General features: G+C 40.6%; 1 pseudogene; it reads left to right on the forward strand.

Moving 5' to 3' along the window:
- The first annotated feature begins 13,854 nt into the window (after positions 1-13,854).
- On the forward strand, positions 13,855-19,548 carry LOC138839379 (chromobox protein homolog 3-like; annotated as a pseudogene).
- Positions 19,549-19,996: the final 448 nt, after the last annotated feature.

The following is a 19,996-nucleotide window of genomic DNA, read 5'->3' on the forward strand; positions in this document are numbered from 1 at the left end:
GCCTCATGCATGCAAGGCAAGCACTCTACCACTGAACCACTTTCCCAGCCCTTTCCATCCTTTTAAAGACTAAAATTCCTGTGTTTTTATATACTGCATAGTGTTTTAGCATTCATCTGTGGAGGATTGCTTTTTTGTGTAGGTCTTGTGAATAGCACTGCTCGAACTGGGCAAATACGTCTTCATATCTAGGATTTCAATTCTTTTGAATGTGTGCACAGACATGGCATTGTTGAATCACAGATCTCTGTGTTAAATGTTTTGAGGAACCTCTAGACCAATGTACAAATTGATATTTTTGTCAATATTTTAGGGGCTCACATGATAGACATCCTACTGCTTGTGAAGAAAGCATTGTAGTTTTAATTTGTATTTTCATAGTGATTAGTATGTCCAGGAATTGTTCATATGCTTCATGATCTTTTCCTTATCTTCTTTGAGAAATGTCTCTATAAATCCTTTTCCCATTGGGTGTTGGTGGTTCATGCTTATAATCCTAGCTACTCAGGAGGCTAAGATCTCAGGATCACAGTTCAAAGCCAACAAGGGCAGGAAAGTCTGTGAGAACTCTTATCTCCAATTAACCACCAGAAAACCAGAAGTGGTGCTGTGGCTCAAGTAGTAGAGCACTAGCCTTGAACAGAAGAGTGCAGGGACAGCGCCCAAGCCCAGAGTTCAAGCTCCAAGACTGACAAAAAAAAGAGATAAAAACATGAATAGTCATAAATATGTGTATATGTACATAGGTATTATATATATATACACACAGAAAAATAGGAATAATTGTCTACATATATGATATACATCTGTAGACACAATGATGGTGGTTTTGAATAGGGCACTCTAGTATGGAGACATTTTAGAGTCTATGTGAAGTTGGACTTATCTCTATTTAATGCAGGGAGGGGTATGGTTACAAGAGAATTCAAATATACTTAATTACTAAAAAAAAAAGCAGAAGCACTTAGTGAAATGAATAGGTTATATATATTGGGAAAACTCACACTGAGTAGCCACTGGGTATTTAGTTAAGCTGAGACTGATCTAGGAAGTGAGCTTAAAACTCAGAGTTCCTGGTTCTCATTTTTTACTTTCTAAGCAAACACTAAATTTTAATTTTTCATATTTTATATTATGTTCACAAAATTAATGATGCCCAAATAGTCACACTATGGTCAGAAGAGGACCAACATTGATAGCTATATAAATATGTCTCAAGAGTAAACTATTTTTTTGTGTTTCGGTCACTGGGCTTGAACTCTGAACCTGAGCGCTGTCCCTCAGCTCTTCAGCTCAAGGCTAGCACTCTACTACTTGAGCTACAGTGCCACTTCCAGTTTTCTGGTGGTTTATTGGAGATAAGAGTTTCACGGATTTTCTTGCCCGGGCTGGCTTTGAACTGTGATCCTGAGATCTCAGCCTCCTGAGTAGCTAGGATTACAGGCGTGAGCCACTGGTGCCCGGCTAAGAGTAAACTATTAACACAACAGAATAGAAGACCCAGAAATGAACCTACAGCCCTATAGCCACCTAATATTTGATAAGGCAGCCAAAAACACAGGTTGGAAGAAAGACAGCCTCTTCAATTAATGGTGCTGGCAAAATTAGTTATCCACATGTAGAAAACTGAAGCTAGACCCTTATATATCACTCTGCACTAGAATCAATTCTAAATAGATCAAAGACCTCAGATACCATGAAAATATTACAGGAAGAGGTAGGGGAAACACTAGCTCTACCTAAGTAAAGATCCAGAATCATAATAAATCAAAGAATGACTGGATAAATGGGATTGCATCAAACTGAAGAGTTTCTGCATGGTAAAGGACATAACTAGCAATATAAATAGAAAGCCCACAGAATGGGAGAAATTTTTGAATAGCTCTGCATCAGACAAGGACCTCATATCTGAAATATACTTAGAACTAAAAAATTAACCCCCACCCCAAATAAACCCTTAAAGAAACAACAACCCAATTAATAAATGGACTAAAGGCTTAAAGAGAGACTTCTCATGTACAAGTCATTATGTCAAAAACGAGCTTTCCAACTTTGGTGGGGAGGGGAGGATTGAGTAGGGGGATGGGGAGGAGGATGGGAAGGGATGAGAAGGGGAAACAAAGGAGGAGGCTACAATGCTTGTTAAGAAATGTACTCATTATCTTGTCCATGTAATTGTAACCCCTCTGTACATTATTTTCACAATAAAAAGGACTTCTTAGAGGAAGAAATAAGAATGGCCAATAGATACACAGATATTCAACATCTCTGGCCATAAAATAAATGCAAATCAAAACAACATTGAGAGTCCACCTCACCCCAGTTAGAATGACCATTATTAAGAAAGTTAACAATAACAGATGTTGGTGGGGATGTGGCCAAAGGGAATACCTATTACACTATTGGTGAGAATGTAAACTTGTTCAATCACTCTGGAAAGCAGTATGGAGGTTCCTCAAAAGACTAAACAGAGAGCTTCCTTGTGACCCAGCTGGGTCACTCCTGGGTATTTATCCAATAGACCACAAACAAGGCCACTCTAAAGGCACCAGCACAACCACGTTTATTGTTGCATTGTTTACCATAGCTAAGATATGAAATCAACCCAGATACCCCTCAATGGATGACTAGGTCAATAAAATGTGGTATATATACACAATGGAATTCTACTCATCCATCAGAAAGAATGATATTGTACCATTTGTAAAGAAATGGAAAAACTTGGAAAAAAGTATACGAAGTGAAGTAAGCCTAAGAAATATAGGCTGCATGTTTTCCCGCATTTGTGGTAACTAGAATGTGCTTGTAAATCTATGACTAAACACAATGGATGGTTAGAAAACAACAACATACTGGGACATGATCAATCATACACGTCTCTGGACATTCACACAGAGTGAGACCAAAGGAGGATATTCTTAAAAGAGGATCACAAAGGCTTAATAGCTATGTGCATCTGATCATAAAAAAATAATAGTTATTGAAGTGAACTCCAGGAAATGTAGATAGGTTTTTATCTTTGTTGCAGTTTTTGTTTTTGTTTTTGTTTTGCCTTGTTTGCTCATTTATATGTCTTTGGGAGCACAGAAAGAGTGGCACAAAAGTTGAAAAATTCAGCAGTGATACTCACTAAACAATATGTTAAACTATATAACTTGTTGGTGGGGGCAGGAGAGAAAAACTTGGAGAGAGAGTGAGGGAAGGGGTAACATTGTTCTAAAAGAATTAGAACCCCTCTGTATATCACTTTTACAATAACAATATTTTTTATTTTTTATTTTTATTTTTTTATTGTGAACATACTGTACAGAGGGGTTACAATTACATGGGCAAGATAATGAGTACATTTCTTATCAAGCATTGCAGCCTCCTCCTTTGTTTACCCTTCACATCCCTTCCCAGCCTCCCCCCACCCACCTAATCCTCCCCCCCCATCAAAGTTGTAAAGTTCGTTTTCGACATGACAACTTGTACTTCTCATTGTTGCAACGGGTCCACCTGTATCCTTAAACGACTAATAACAATATTTTTTTAAAAGAGTGAACTATTCAGTTAGGTATATTTGAAGAGATTATCACATGATAAACTGTGGGGGAAATTTTTCAGCACTTGGATAGTGAAGCAGGCCAGTTCCATGTTCCAGGCTAACTTGGGCTTCACGGTGAGTTTGAGGCCAACCTGAGCTGCGAAATGAAGCCATGTCTCAAAATTAATGAACAAATACAAATAGCACACATGAAAAACTAAAATCAAACAGCAGACAAAAAGAGAATGAAACAAAAGGATAATACTGTATTAAATTGAGTCGTCGTAAGTTTAGGGGAAAAATCCACATAGTCTAAATATATCTACTTAGCCTATTGAGTAACTGGTTTTTCTTTTTGAGAGGTATTACTTGAAGAGGTGGGTTTTGTGGAATATGGTTGAGGATGTGGCCCTCACTTCATTCTAGCTTCACTCTTGTTTTAATTTTTAAGTACTTCCCATTCCTTCAGGAAGTAATGACTAATAAGATGAACAGCCATTTGAATCAAAAATTAACTCCTTAACCGAGAACAAAGCACAGTTCTCAATGCCAAAAACAAAAAACAAAAGAAAGATGTATCTAGAGGCCTTACTATTTGCTTTACTCAAAGTGCATGTGTGACTGCGTGCTGGGATAGGCCACAGACTTGGTGATGGGGTGTACAAAGCAATAGTCCCTCAAAAGTCATTCACTAAGTACTGACATACTAACAGCACAGACCTGACTCAGGTGGGAGAAGTTGGGAGAAGAGGAATATTTTCCCAGGCTGGCAGGGCAAAGGCAGGGAAAAGAAAACTAAAGGTTTGAAATCTCAGAGGCATATAAAGTTGCTTAGAAACATTTTTTAATTTTATTTTATTGTAAAGATGATGTACAGGGCAGGGAAGGTGGCTCAGTGGTAGAGCGCTTGCCTTGCATGCTCAAGGCCCTGGGTTCGATTCCTCAGCACCACATAAGCAAAAAGAAAAAAGCCGGAAGTGGTGGCGCTATGGCTCAAGTGGTAAAGTGCCCAGGCCCAGAGTTCAGGCCTCACGACTGGACCCCCCCTCAAAAAAAGATTATGTACAGAGGGGTTACAGTTACATGAGTAAGGTAATGAGTACATTTCCTACGGAGCATTGTTACCCCCTCCTTTGTTGTTCTCCCACTATCCCTTCTCTCCGCCATCTCCCTCACTCCTCCCCCCCCAAAAAAAGTTGTAAAGTTCATTTTCAATATAGTATCTTGTGGGCCTAGAAACATTTTCCCCCACAGCTTATCATGTGATAATCTCTTCAACATATTAAACAAACAATTTCATCCCTCTGATTTCAGGTTTGGCTCAGCAATAAGAGAGCAAAATATAAGAAAATCCAGAGGATGGTAATATTGAGAGTTGCAGCATGTGGTAATGAGGATGACATATTCATGATGGGACTGTAGGAGCCCTAGAGGACACTTACCACCCTTCTCCAAGAGCCACATGAGGATAAGTTCTTCTGGTGCTACTCATGCCTTGGCCACTCCGGCTGCCTCTGTCATCCTTATCTTCTTAGAACTTATTTTAGCAATAAAGAAGTGAATTCTCTCTCTCTCTCTCTCTCTCTCTCTCTCTCTCTCTCTCTCTCTCTCTCTCTCTCTCTCTCTCTCTCTCTCTCTCTCTCTCTGTGTTCTGAGGTTGGGAGCATCTGCCTTCTGGGGTTAGGAAAGTATAGGTGTAAATTGTTCTGGAAATGCAGTTTCAATGAAATGACAATGGCATTTCCTTTTTTTATTGTGCCAGTACTAGGCTCGCACTCAGGTTTTGGGCTCTGTCAGGTTTTTGCTAAGGCTAGTGCTTTACCCCTTGAACCACAGCTCCACTTTTGGCCTTTTGGTGGTTATTGAAGATAAATCTTATAGCTTTTCCTGCTCAGGCTGGCTTTGGAACATATCCTCATATTTCAGTTAGAAGGCGCTCTTTTGGTGCAGAGATCCTGCTTATTAGAACTATGAGAAGACTCAAGAATCCTCCAAGCTAGAATGTCTGTTTCAGCCCATCTCCAGGTCAGGAGGCATCTTGTTCCAGTTTCCTCAATACGAACATATTTTGTCATCACCAGCAGTCTTGCAAGAACCCCAGTCACTAATTTTCAATGCTGTAAGAGAGATCTTTGGTTTTGAGTAGACCAAAGCAAGATGATGTCCAAAGCATCAGAAAAACCACAGAGTTCTCAACAGAAACTCTAAAAACTGAGATGACATTAAAGGATTTATTTCCAGTTCTGAAATAAAATAATAGCTAACCTAGATTGCAGCTTTTTAAAATAAAATTCTTGTTTGCAATTAAAGGAGAAGTGAAAACCTTAAACACACACACACACACACACACACACACACACACACACACACGAAATTCAGCGGCGAAAATGAGGCCCGTTCAGTATTCCATTCAATATCCCATTCATTCTGGGCAGCTGCAGGGTGACTACTCAAAAGGAGCTGAGGCACAGTGGCGCTGCAGGCAGGTTACGCTGACCTGCGGTTGGCTGCAGCAGGGCAGACATGGCTGACGACAGTGCTCGTCCTGGGGTTGGGATTGAGACTCTCGATCCAACAAGACCTGAGCATGAGCACTGAAGGCCAAAGCCCCTGCCTGCCATTTCGCTGCTACCTGTGAGCCCACAGACACAATAGATGCTTCTGTGGCTCCTGGGGTAGGTGTGGGCAGTTGTGGGGCTCTGTCTAAGCAGGTGGGCGGTGACAACCTGCCTTCCACAACCTTGGTGACCTCATGCACCTGGAGGTCCTTGAGCCGATCAGCAGATGGAGTTCATAAAGAGGGCGAATCGCATCCACAACCTGTCTGGGAATTTGATGCTGCTAAAGGTGGCAGGTGACGGGGTCCGTGGAGGACAATCACAAGTGCTATCCCCATCCCCCGTCTCCCCCCAGTGTGCGGCCTGGGCACCACAGATAAGGTCATCCAGCTGCTGCTGCTGTTGCTGCGGCTGCTGGACTACGACGACGCCTGCTGGCCTGTGACAGTACCTCCCTGGGCATCTGACAGTTCTGGCGTCTCCATGATGTCCTCAAGCTGAATGAGAGACCACCACAGCAAGGCACTCGACTTGCCCAGAAGAGAGCCTAGCAATGCTAGGATCTGGTGAAGGTGGTGTGCCAGCAATGTAGCTGGCACTTTTATGGCTTCCTCTAGGGTCCAAGGTGAGCCAGAAGATGGGAGAGGCAAAAAGCAACTCCTGCCACTCCACACAAGTCCCTACACCCTGCCTGCCACACTCATGTGGCTCTTGCTAGAACGCTGTCTTCTCTCTCTGTCCCTGTAGTGCCAGCATCCCACCCACCACTACTGCTGTCTTCCTCCTCCCTTCTACCTTTTGAGATTTTATTTTTCCTCTTTGGCGTTTTCCTAGCAAATCACATGGTCTCCAGTTGGAAAAGAATGAGAAGCTGAAGTTTGCTTATTCCTTTCTCCATCTGAAACATCCCAAGATTGAATGTCTCTTTGCCAATAAAAAATACAATAAAATTACACCCATTCAAAACTGCCTAGGATAGCTGTCCAGGTCAAGAACCAGGTTTTTGATTGACTGACTACAAAGTACTTCTTTCAGGTTTACTGACCTTCACTTGGTCATCAGTCACATCATTGATGACTCTTGCAAACTGTCTCCTGATGAAATGATATTTAATCTGTCCTCCTGTGTATGATTTTACATTTATGTTATTCCTCATAACTCCCAAGTATACTTTTCTTTAATTCCTAGAACCTGTACTGCTTTAGAAATAATTTCAGCTCATCACGAAGCTGCCGGTTGCTTTAGAACTCAGGCACACAGACAGATATTGTTAAAACACTATGTATTTATTTTATTCATTTATTTTTTATTACAGTGTGTTGTTCCATGATTTCCTGAATCATAATGCATAGATCAAGCTGCCTTAAACCTTGACATACTCCTCTCTAACATTGCCCAATGCTGAGATTCTATAATCCAACGTGCCACCATACCCAGCGTGAATTCAGAATAATAACTGCAAAAATCTAAGATGAACAAATTAAACAAAATTTAAACACAGAAACACTACAGGACTGCACTTATAAGACCATGCTTCATTCCCCTAACTGTTATTCCAATAAAATTCTGTATACACAGAAGACCAGCAACACAAGCTACAAAAGTAAAATAATGAATACTTCTGTGAACCAATGAACTTAATCAAGATAGTGACAAGGCCAGGTGCCAGTGGCTATGCTATGATGAGGTATAGTGACAGCTGATGATCAGATGTATAAGTAACTTTTGTTTGTTTGTTTTTATTTTTTTTGTCAGTCATGGAACTTGAACTCTGTCCCTCAGCTCTTCATCTCAAGACGAGTGCTCTACCACTTGAGCCACAGCAGCACTTCCAGTTTTGGGGTGGTTTATTGGAGATAAGAGCCTCCCCAACTTTCCTTCCAGGCTGGCTTTGAACAGTGATCCTCAAATCTCAGCCTCCTTAGTAGCTAGGATTACAAGCGTGAGCCACTGGCACCCGGCTATAACTGACTCTGAACAAGATGAGAACAAAGAATGGGGTTTGGTGATTTTTCTTTGAGGTTGCCCTTGCTCTGTGTGTGAACAGTTCAAACTTGAAAACAAAGGAGGAGGCAACAGTGCTCAATAGGAAATGTACTAATTACTTTGCTCATGTAACTGTAACCCCTCTGCATAGCATTTTTACAATAAAAAACAAAGAAGCAAAAAAAAAATCTAACTGCTAAAACTAAAAAAAGAAAAAAAGTGTTAAGATACATAATATCAGGGTTTCTCACTCTACTTGTAGATTTAGTGTCTTTATCTAATTGGACTGGCATCTTGGCCACTTAAATTTAAAGAATTTGGCACAACTGTTTTCCTTTTCCCTGAGTTCAATCACACATTTGTCTACTTAATTACTCTTTTTTTTTTTGCATTTTATTGTTTTTATTAAGTAGTTGTACAAAGGGTTACAGGTTAAGAGTAAAATGTTTCTTGGCCAATGTCATCCTTTCTTTTTCTCCCCTCCTGTCCCTACCCTCAAGTTATATACACAGTTCATTTTTTACATAATATACATTGAATATAATGACTGTGTTTGCTAACCCTTCCTCCTTTCCTTTCTCCCCCCAAATTTCTTGATTTAAACAGGTTTTTTAAAATTTTATTTTCTTCTGAAGATACTGGACAGCGGGGTTACAGTTACACATGGGCATATTTCTTGTTGAGCATTGTTACCCCCTCCTTTGTTTTTCTCCTACCATCCCTTCCCACCTCCACCTCCTATACTCCTCTCCCCCACCTCCAGCCAAGTTTTACAGTTCATTTCCAACATAGTGTCTTGTATCATTGTTGCAATGGGTCATCCTACGTCCTTGTTTTAGCATTTTGTTATTCCTCTTCCCTTCCCCAAATTAGATAAATGTATGTGCAAGATGCAAGGTACCAAAATCAAATTTGATCTGGGCTATGCATCCACCCCAGGATTTAATATTTTAAATATTTTTGACATTTCAGTATTGTTAATTATATTCAATTAAAATATTAATCTGTCATGAAAATATATTATAGCTATTAATGCTAAGTTTATCCACAGTTGTCTAAGACACGGGGAAACAATATAGAATAATAAGAAATAATTGTCTGAATAATTAATATGGAGAATGAGACTGAGAATGTTGAAAGTTGAGAAAGTTACCAAGAAAAAGGATTATTTCATGCACATTTTTTGGGGGGGAGGAGAGGGCAGGTCCTGGGGCTTGAACTCAAGGCTTGGGCACTGTCTTTGAGCTTCTTTGGCTCAAGGCTAGCAACCTACCACTTGAGCTCCAGCTCCACTTCTGGCTTTTTGATGTTTAATTGGAAATAAAAGTCTCATGGATTTTCCTGCTAAGGCGAGCTTTGAGCCATGATCCTCACATCTCAGCCTCCTGAGTGTCTAGGGTTGCACAGTAAGACACTGGCACCTGGCTCCATGCACATTCTAACCAGTCCATCTATCTTTCCTGTTATTCATCTTGAGCATCTCATTCCTTCTCCATTTTACCTTTACTACTTTCTTATAGCCTTTCATAACCAGCAAAAATACAAACTGATGACTGGCTTTACACAGTTCAAATCAAACATAATGAACTGTTTAGAAATAAATAGATATCTAAATCCTATAGTGAATTATTTTCCTTTCCAAACTATACCTGAACTGTATGATCTTAGAAAAAGCACATACAATTGGCCTCCTAATTATTTATACATTCTTTTAAAAGCTGAGATGGAGTTAATTTCATTTCATAGTGCATTTATAAATACTAGAGGCTTATTTCTAGTACTGGTTCAGGCATTATTTTGGTTGTGCACCCTTTAGCAAGTTACTATAACCTCTCAGAACCTCAGGTGGATTTTTTTTCCTAGTATAAAATAGATTAGCAACATTAAACTATTTTAAAATGTGTGTCTTTGAGTATTTGACCTAACTTTTTCACATGATATTTAAGCTCTTCAACTCATATAGTAAAAAACATGTTGCATATGTGTATTGAGATGTTATATTTACCCTACCAACTTTTTTTAATGGGTAGTGAACGTCCTGAGTTCTTTATTACATTAGTACCTATGTAACAAAGTACTGTAAGCTAGGAATGACGGAAGATTTTTTTCCCCTTATTTTCCAAACTGTATAGATCCTTGCTTTCCCATTGTTGCATTGGGTTATGAGTTATAATCAACTATGTGGTTGAATAACTAATGTTTACATGTACAATGCTTAATGCACTATGTAGTATTCAATTACTCAACTGCTCTACAAGTATTACATTTAAATATTCTAACAATTTCTATGGCATGGATGTTTTGTTATGTTAATTTACAGATGTGTGAACTGAGGCAGGGAAATCTAGTAAATAAAGGCATAGTATTTGAAGGCCACAATCCTACCCAGAGAATTTATAGATTCTAACATAGATACTGCATTAAAAAAAAAAAAACTTTTGGAAGTCAGGCACTGTGACATGTGACTGTAGTCTTAGCTATCTATAAGGTTAAAGAAGAAGGATCATCAGATAAGCCCAGGCAGTTGAGGCCATTCTGGGTAAACCCTATCACCTTTTAAAATTAGCATATGCTAATGTTGAGATATGCCCTTTCATTCATGAAATATATTTTGATTACTGTTTCTCCCTGCAAATAGTGCCTGTTTCATGCTCATGTCTTTTGGGTTTTGACTTTTATGTCACAGTTTTGCATGCTTCCTTAAGGGTTCCTAAGGGGCATTCTTTCTGTGAAACATTTTTGTGCCAGTTCTGGAGCTAAGACACTCTTTTTTATTTTTTTCACTCAAGGCTAAGGCTCTACCTCTTTGGCTCTCTATCCTCCAATTTTGCTGGTTATTTGGAAATAAGAGTCTCATGGACATTTCTCCTGGGCTACCTTCAAATGGGAACCTCAGATAGCAGCCACATAAACAGCTAGGATACAACTCTGGGCCACCAATGCCCACCTGTGGTGAAATATCTTGTTTAAAAAATAAACAGGGGGGCTGGGAAGGTTGCTCAGTGGTAGAGTACTTGCCTTGCATGCATGAGGCCCTGGGTTCGATTCTTCAGCACCACATAAGCAAAAAGAAAAAAGCCAGAAGTGGCACTGTGGCTCAAGTGGTACAGCGCTAGCCTTGAGCTGAAGAGCTGAGGGACAGCGCCCAGGCCCAGAGTTCAGGCCCCACGACCAGACCTCCCCCCCCCAAAAAAAGTTTAAAAAACAGTTCCCCAAGGAAAACTCTTGTGGCCTGTCTAGCTGAAAGTGAGGAGTTACTGATCCCCTGAGTAGCACCTTTCTATTTTGGCCTTTGGAGTTTGGGAAGATTTAACCAAACTGGGTAAAATTCACTTTCTTCACCCCCAGCCCATTTCCATGACTGTGTACAATGATGCATTGTGGAGCAAAGCTACTAAGCTCACCCTACATCTTGTTTTTGGTCTTGGAAACAAAAGAATCTCTTAATACAAATGAAACCTTACTGTGGCCTCCTGTAGTAACCTTTTGATCCCATGATCTACTAATTCAGTTTTCTCTGTTGGTAGCAAGGAAAAGGTATTCCAAATTAATACAGCCTCCACATACTTCCATCAAACAAATTTCACAAAACTTGCACTACACAAATAGCTCCATGAACAATACTGAGATGTTAAGAGATTCCTCAACACTATATTCACTTATAAAGTCCAATTGGTGACATATCCTTAAGGTTCATATTCACATGTCTGCAAGTTCTCTTTAATTTATTTACCCTTCTTAGGTTATTGGAAGCTTATTTTAGGCAGTTTTGCTTTCTTCCAAATTTAAAGTTTTTCAGTTTGCAAGCATCATCCTCACTATGATAACCAGAATATTTTAGCAATGTCTTAAGTTGACACACATAATGATAACTCTAGTTTTAATTATTCCTAAATTCTCCAAATACCATGAGAGTTCTATTTTAGGTACATTCTAACTTTCATTCCTTTTCTAAGGCAAAAGTTTACTTTCATTTTCACTGTAAACTTTACACTTTTCCAAACTCTAACCCTAACCTTGGTCAGAACTCTAACCCTAATCCTAATCCTAATTAGAAGCCATATCTAATAGTAACAAGAAACAAGCTAACTTTCATTCTTCCTAACTTGAAGCCACTTATTCTTCCTAAAATAAGTTGCAGTTTTTTAAACTAATCCTTACTCATTTACTGAATTAAACCCTAACCTTACAGAATTCTTCAACATAATCCTTCCAGTAACAATGACAATTCCTGACAGTATGAAAAATTCTCTTCTTGTACTGTTCCTAACTTGTACTGTACTGTTTCTTCCTAAAATGAGTTCCACTTTATCACATAATCTAACTAAGGCTAAGCCAGGCTCTGACAAGAACTCGAATTTAAATTTATTTCTAACAAACCCAGAATCCCAACAGGAAAATATTTTAGTTTTCATTCGTCCTTTGCATTTCTTGTACGTACAATTCTTTTTTGTTGTTGGTTGTGGGCTTGAACTCAGGGCCTAGGCACAGTCCTTTTAGCTCTTTTGCTCAAAGCTAGCACTCTACCACTTTGAACCACAGCTCTACTTCCAGTGCAAGTCTTAATATAGAAGGCAGCTTTACCCTAGTCCTTAGCTATTCCTAACCCTAACATTAATCCTTACCCTAACTGGAAAATTAATGATAACCCTAAGGATAATAATACCTGCACAACATACTAATACCTAACACAAACATACTAATTTTCACATATCTTACCTGTGTGGATTTACTTTTAAAGCAAGTTGCAGCAGAACCCTATATATTTCCCTTGAACTCTTAACAGGGACATAATGGTAACTCAAGTTCCAATTATACAAAATTCCCCCAAATAACAGGAATGCTCTATTTTAGGCAAATTCTAACTTTTATCCCACTTCTAGGGCCAAAGTTTATCTTCATTTTCACTGGAAACTTTACTCTTTCCCAAACTCTAAACTTTACCATTCCCAGCATCTTAACCCTAATCCTAATCCTAATTAGATCACACCTCTAAAAATAAAAGAAATACTCTAATTTTCATCCTTATCAGCTTGATTTCCATTCCTTCCTAAGTTACCATTTTGATCTAATCCTTACTCATTTGAAACATCAGGATAACCAGCCACTTGGCCTTTAAAAATGTGTCCCACTCCATCTGTCTTGGCATACCTAAATATCCATTAATTACTCCTATATCAGCGTGTGAGTGTGTGTGTGTGTGTGTGTGAAGGAGAGAGAGACAGAGACAGAGACAGAGATAGAGAGACAGTGTGATTTCTTTATTCCAATGTTGAGACACTTATGGACTCATTCATTTAGCTAAGTGCCTATGTCCAGGATTCATATTTTAATAAAATAACTTTTGAAATTATTAACCTAGCTCCTTGGTGCATTAATTTGCATACCTACCAAGTTAGACTAATGGCTAACATGACCACACACAGACTGATGGCTTCCTTAAAAATACCATTGTTGTGGGGCTGGGAAGGTGGCTCAGTTGTAGAGTGCTTGCCTTGCATGCCTGAGGCCCTGGGGTCGATTCCTCAGCACCACATAAGCAGAAAAAGCCAGAATTGGTGCTGTGGCTCAAGTGGGAGGTTGCTAGCCTTGAGTTGAAGAGCTAAGGGACAAGGCCCAGGCCCAGAGTTCAGGCCCCATTACTGACCAAAAAAAAAAAAAAAAAAAAAAAGAACAAAAATACCATTGTTGTGACTGGAGCTGGAAGCCTGTGGGCTGTAGCTGCTGCTTCAGGATCCCCACCTGGAGCATCTGAGTAATAGCTCTTCAAGTCTACAATTAAAAATGACCTCTAACAAAACTACATTGCAGGGGGACCAAGATGGCCACGGGGCAGTAGGGAAACGCCACAGCTCTCCCCAACCACAAAGAGAGTTCGAGTTCCAATGCTTAATCTCCCCAAGAGACCGACAACAACAAAAAGATGAACACTCAGAGAAAAACCGGAGGTGGAAAATAACAAAAAAAGAAAGAGAGGAAAAGAAGAATTTCAGAACAGAGAAGAGCGAAGACCCCCTCCCCCAACCTTTACTGGCCGCGCGGCAGTGCGCCAAGCCGCTGGCCAGCCGGCCCGGCGGGGGCTGCCGGAGCCCCAGAGACACGGGGCCACCTGCAGATCACCCGAGCAGAAGCTGCCTGAGGTACCGGTTTGCAGAACAACTGATGGCCAGGAACAGAGAAACCTACCAGCCGGGAGTCTCCACAAGGATCCCACCCCCACCCCTCACTCTCCACCCGAGCAGAGAGGCTCCATCCTGCAAAAGCCGCCCGGCACCGGCAGCGTGACAAAGGGAGCTGTCTGCAGACCACCCACGCAGAAGGCGCCTGAGGCACTAGACCCGCCCGATCGCAATTGCAACGACCTGGCGGGGGCCGCTGGGGTCCCAGAGGCACAGGGGGCTGCCTGCAGATCATCCGCGCAGAAGCCGCCTGAGGCACCGGCGTCAGACCTACCGGATCTCTACAGCCCGCGAAGAAGCCGCCTGAGCATGGACACTGTGGACCAGACAGCTTCGATAGAGGCAGAGACAGAAAAGAATCACACAGAGCCACCACCACCCAGCCCAGCCCGCAATCACCTCAACTGAACTCGAATTGCAACAGCAACTGATGACCTACACCACACAGAAACAACCAGCTCCAGGGTGAGTATCCCACAAGGGAAGTGTATCCCTCAAGGGAGACCAGAGCTGGAGGGAATCCCCAGACCCTGACCTAGACCCCCTACCCCAACACCCGGTCCTCAGGAACCACTAAAACTGGGAACTGTTTGAGAGCTCCACCAGCCCATGGAGCACACTCTGCTGGCCAGGCCAGAGCAAGAGTGCCCCTGGAAGGGAGCTTAAATGCCCAATCCAGGAACAGCGCCCCTGGGTCAAGACTACCAACAGTAGAAGAAATTTGAACTGTGTCCTCCAGGCTGCATAACCTAGACATCAGCACAGGCCTAACGAGCGCGCTCCAGGCTGGGGCTGGAACCAGGCCCGGGGATCCAGCGCCTGAACAACACAACCAACTCCTCCCAAATGAAGTAAAAAGCTGAGCAACAGAGGGGAGAAAATCAGGAAACAGCACTCCCCGGGAAGCACGCCTGTGACAACAAAAGACCTGGAGGCTCAGGACAAGAGAAGCCCAAACCCCACAAAAACTCCACCCATATACCCTAGGCTGGAAATTGGGCAACACAGGCTGCCAGCACCTGATAGTAAGCAGGAGCTCAGGCTGATAAAGCGGCTCAGCATTAGAGTGATAGTCTTGGATGTATGAGGCCCTGGGTCTGATTCCTCAGCAACACAAAAGCAAAAAGTGTCAGAAGTGGTGCAGTGGCTCAAATGGTAGGGTGCCAGCCTTGAGCTGAAGAGCTGAGGGACAGCACCCAAACCTAGAGTTCAAGCCCACAACCAGCCCAAAACAAACAAACAAAAACACATCAGGAGCCCATAGCAGACTCCAGTATTTGGGAGAGTGCATCCAGAGCATCTGATCTTCCCAAGAGCACCCGTAGGTGCAAACACAAGCAGTCTAGGCTGCTTAACCCTTCCAAAGGTGGGAATTGCCAGCAATCTACAGCAGAGAGCTGAGAATCCTAAGTAGGTCAGAATAGCAGCTAGAAATAGGCTCCCAACAGAACCCAGATCAGGCACAGACTCTCTCTACCAATACAGAATCAGCAACCAAGCAAACACAGACACACCAAAACAAAATTGCAGAGCAGTCTCCTGAACCCCCATGCGAAAATCACAGAGAAAAATCACAAGATTTACCACCACCCAGGACAGCAAGCTCACCTCAAAAGCCAGCAGCCACGCAGGGGAGAGCCCCATTGGGAGCAAAGCAGGAATGGAAGACAAAAGCTACATCCAAGGGTTGCTGTAGGCAATGACTCAAGAAATAAAGTGAGAAATTGATCAGAAATTGAAAGAGCACAAAGATGAACTATCAAAAGAGATACAGGATATCAAACAAGAGTTGGATGCAAAAATAGAAGCTGCACAAACCTCAGTAAGACGTGAGATAAACGCCAAATTAGAGGTAATACATACTGAGATCAGTACTCTGAGAACCAACATTGAATCCATAAAGGGATCCATTTCCTCCATGCAAACCACAATAGAAGCCACAGTCAACAGAGTGAATGAAATGGAAGGTAGAGTGTCAGATACAGAAGACAGAATACACCAACTGGACCAAAAAGTGACAGATATGGAAAACAATCACTCAAATTAAACCAAAGGGAAATTCAAGAGCAAGCAGATAATGCCAAGAAATTTAACCTTCGCATAATCGGAGTGGATGAAGGTGAGGAATTCCAGAGCAAGGGAATGCAACACCTATTTAACAAGATCATCAGTGAAAATTTTCCCCACCTCAAAAAGGACCATCTTACCTACATCACAGAAGCGTATAGAACACCCAACAAGCAAGATCCCAGGAGAAACACTTCTAGACACATTATAGTAAAAATGATAGATCTGAATAATAAGGAAACAATCCTGCATGCAGCAAAAATGAAGAAGGAGCTATACTACAATGGGAAAAAAATTAGGATCACTGCAGATCTCTCCACACAAACAATGAGTGCAAGAAAAGCCTGGAAAAGCACCATAAGAGCCCTGAAAGACAATAACTGCCAACCCAGACTGATATATCCGGCAAAGCTAGCATTCACATTCGATGGAGAACTGAAAACTTTTAATAGCAAAGAAAAACTAAATGAATACATAAACATTAAGCCAGCATTACAAAGAATTCTAAGGGGGGGGGGATACAACCTGAAGAAAGCAACCAGGAACTGGGACCTGCCCCAAACAGGCATTAATCAAAGTCTAACTGAGCAAGCACAGGAGGAAAGGAAAGAAGAAAAACTTAGGAAAACGGAATGGCAGGGACAACAATGCATCTCTCTATACTTTCTCTTAATATAAATGGGTTGAATTTGCCAATTAAAAGAAAACGAACTGAGGACTGGATCAGAAAGCAAGACCCATCCATCTGTTGCCTTCAGGAGACCCACCTCTCAGCCAAACATACAAACAAACTCAGAGTGAAGGGGTGGAAAAGGATCTACCAATCAAATGCCCCCAGTAAGAAAGCAGGTGTAGTTATCCTGATATCTGACAAAATAAACTTTTCATTAAAATCAGTACAGAAAGACAAGGACGGACACTACATATTAATACAGGGAACAATCCAAGAGGAGGATATAACCATCATCAACTTATATGCCCCAAATATTGGTGCACCCAGATATGTTAAACAAATGCTCTCAAATTTACAGAATAAAATAGATCCCAATACGATAATACTAGGAGACTTTAACACACCACTCTCACCAAAGGACAGGTCTACCAACCAGAGGATTGGCAAAGAAGCTACCGAATTAAGTGAGGCCATACTTCAAGCGGAATTAACTGACATCTACCGAGTATTTCACCCTAAAACAACACAGTACACATTCTTCTCAGCAGCTCATGGAACTTTCTCCAAAATAGACCATATCATAGTTCATGCAAGGAACTTAAGCAAATACAAAGGAATCGACATAATCCCCTGTATCTTATCTGACCACAGTGGAATCAAGCTAGCTCTCAATAACAAAGCATACCACAGAAATTTCTCTAATACATGGAAATTGAACAGCACACTCCTTAACAATGCCTGGGTAACGGAAGAGATCAGAGAAGAAATAAAGCATTTCCTACAACTCAATGAAAATGAAAACACCTCACAAAGAAACTTGTGGGACACAGCAAAAGCAGTCCTGAGGGGCAAATTTATTGCCCTCAGTGCCCACATCAAGAGAATGGAGACAGACCAAGTAAATAATCTCATGTTGCAATTAAAACAGCTAGAAAAACAAGAAAAAATGGGACCTAAAATTACTAGACGAAGCCAGATAACCAAATTAAGAGCAGAGATTAACCAATTAGAAAATCAGAAAACCATAGCCAAAATAAACCAAACAAAAAGCTGGTTCTTTGAAAAAATAAACAAAATTGATGGCCCGTTGGCTAGATTAATTAAAAAAAGAAGAGAGGAAACCCATATTAATAGGATTAGGGATGCCACGGGAAACATCACAACATGTACCCAAGATATCCAAACAATTCTAACAGACTACTTTCAAAAGCTATACTCTCTAAAGGAAGAAAATCTGGCAGAAATGGATGCATTTTTTAGAGAAATACAAGTTGCCCAAACTGAGCAAAGAAGAAGTTAACCAATTAAATAAACCAATATCCTATAATGAGATACAGGAAGCTATCAAAAGTCTTCCAACAAAAAAAAGCCCAGGACCAGATGGATTCACAGCAGAATTCTATAAGACCTTTAAACAAGAACTAATACCCATACTCCTCAAGCTCTTCAGAGAAACAGAGAAGGAGGGAGCTATCCCAAACTCATTCTACGAAGCCAATATCACACTCATCCCCAAACCAGTCAAAGACCCAACCAAAAAGGAGAATTACAGGCCAATTTCCTTGATGAACACAGATGCAAAGATCCTTAACAAGATTCTAACAGGCGGACCTGTTGCAACAATGAGAAGTACAAGTTGTCATGTCCAAAACGAGCTTTACAACATCGGTGCGGCGGGGGGGGGGGGGGGGGGGGGGGAGGGAGGAGGGGGAAGGTTATATGGTATATAACATGTGAACACCGTTATATGTTACAGACTGTGATAGACAATTTGCTCCAGGAAAGTTAGAATGAACTTGTGACTTTAAATGAGCATCATTATTCCACAATACTGTGAAATTCTGGAAATTATGTAATCACTTAATCACAATAAAAAAAAAAAGAACCTCGGGGAAGGGAGGGAGGGAGGGGATGGTAGGGGGAAAACAATGGAGGGGGTAACAATGTTCAAGAGGAAGTGTACTCATTACCTCACTCATGTAACTGTAACCCTCTGTATAGTATCTTTACAATAAAAAAAAACTACATTGCAAAAATGGGAAAGAAACAAAACGGAAAGAGTAAAAATGTTGAAGAAGCAGAGCCTGAAGAATTTGTTGTGGAAAAATTACTGGACCGACATGTAGTGAATGGGAAGGTAGAATATTACCTGAAGTGGAAAGGATTTTACAGATGCTGATAATACTTGGGAACCTGAAGAAAATTTAGATTGTCCAGAATTAATTGAAGCATTTCTTAATTCTCAAAAAGCTGGTAAAGTAAAGTATGGTACAAAAATAAAATCTTTATCAGACCGTAAATCTGATGATAGCAAATCAAAGAAGAAAAGAGATACTGCTGACAAACCAAGGGGCTTTGCCAGGGGTCTAGATCCTGAACGAATAATTGGTGCCACAGACAGCCAATGGAGAATTGATGTTTCTCATGAAATGGAAAGATTCAAATGAAGCTGACTTGGTGCTGGCAAAAGAGGTAAATAGGAAATGTCCTCAGATTGTAATCGCTTTTTATGAAGAGAGATTAACTTGGCATTCTTGTCCAGAAGATGAAGCTCAATAATTGTTTGCATTGTTTATATATATATATATATATATATATATATATATATATATATATATATATATATATATATATATATATATATATATAATCTGAGTCTTGGCTTTTGAATTAATGGTGGAAACAATAACTACATTCTAAATAAAATCAAGTTTGATAATGGTTTTGTAAGTAGTATTGGGGGAGTTGTTGAGTTTTTTGGGTTTTTTTCCTCAATAGCACTAGTTACTTTGAACAAATATAATAAAGGCTTTCTGTAGTTGCTTCTTTTATCAGAAAAGAATATTTAATTCCATGGTATATTTCCTCTGCATTCAGGAACAAGTTGTGTTTTTTAATATTAGGCAATATTTTTTTGGTCATTAATAAAAACAGCTTGTGTTTAACTGCTATGTTGAAGGACCATCTTGAATTTTTTGTGTGTATGTCTGTGTGTAAACAAAACACA

This window comes from Dipodomys merriami, unplaced genomic scaffold, assembly GCF_024711535.1.
Source record: "Dipodomys merriami isolate MVZ:Mamm:240054 unplaced genomic scaffold, mDipMer1.0.p SCAF_3, whole genome shotgun sequence".
Classification (NCBI taxonomy): Eukaryota; Metazoa; Chordata; class Mammalia; order Rodentia; family Heteromyidae; genus Dipodomys; species Dipodomys merriami.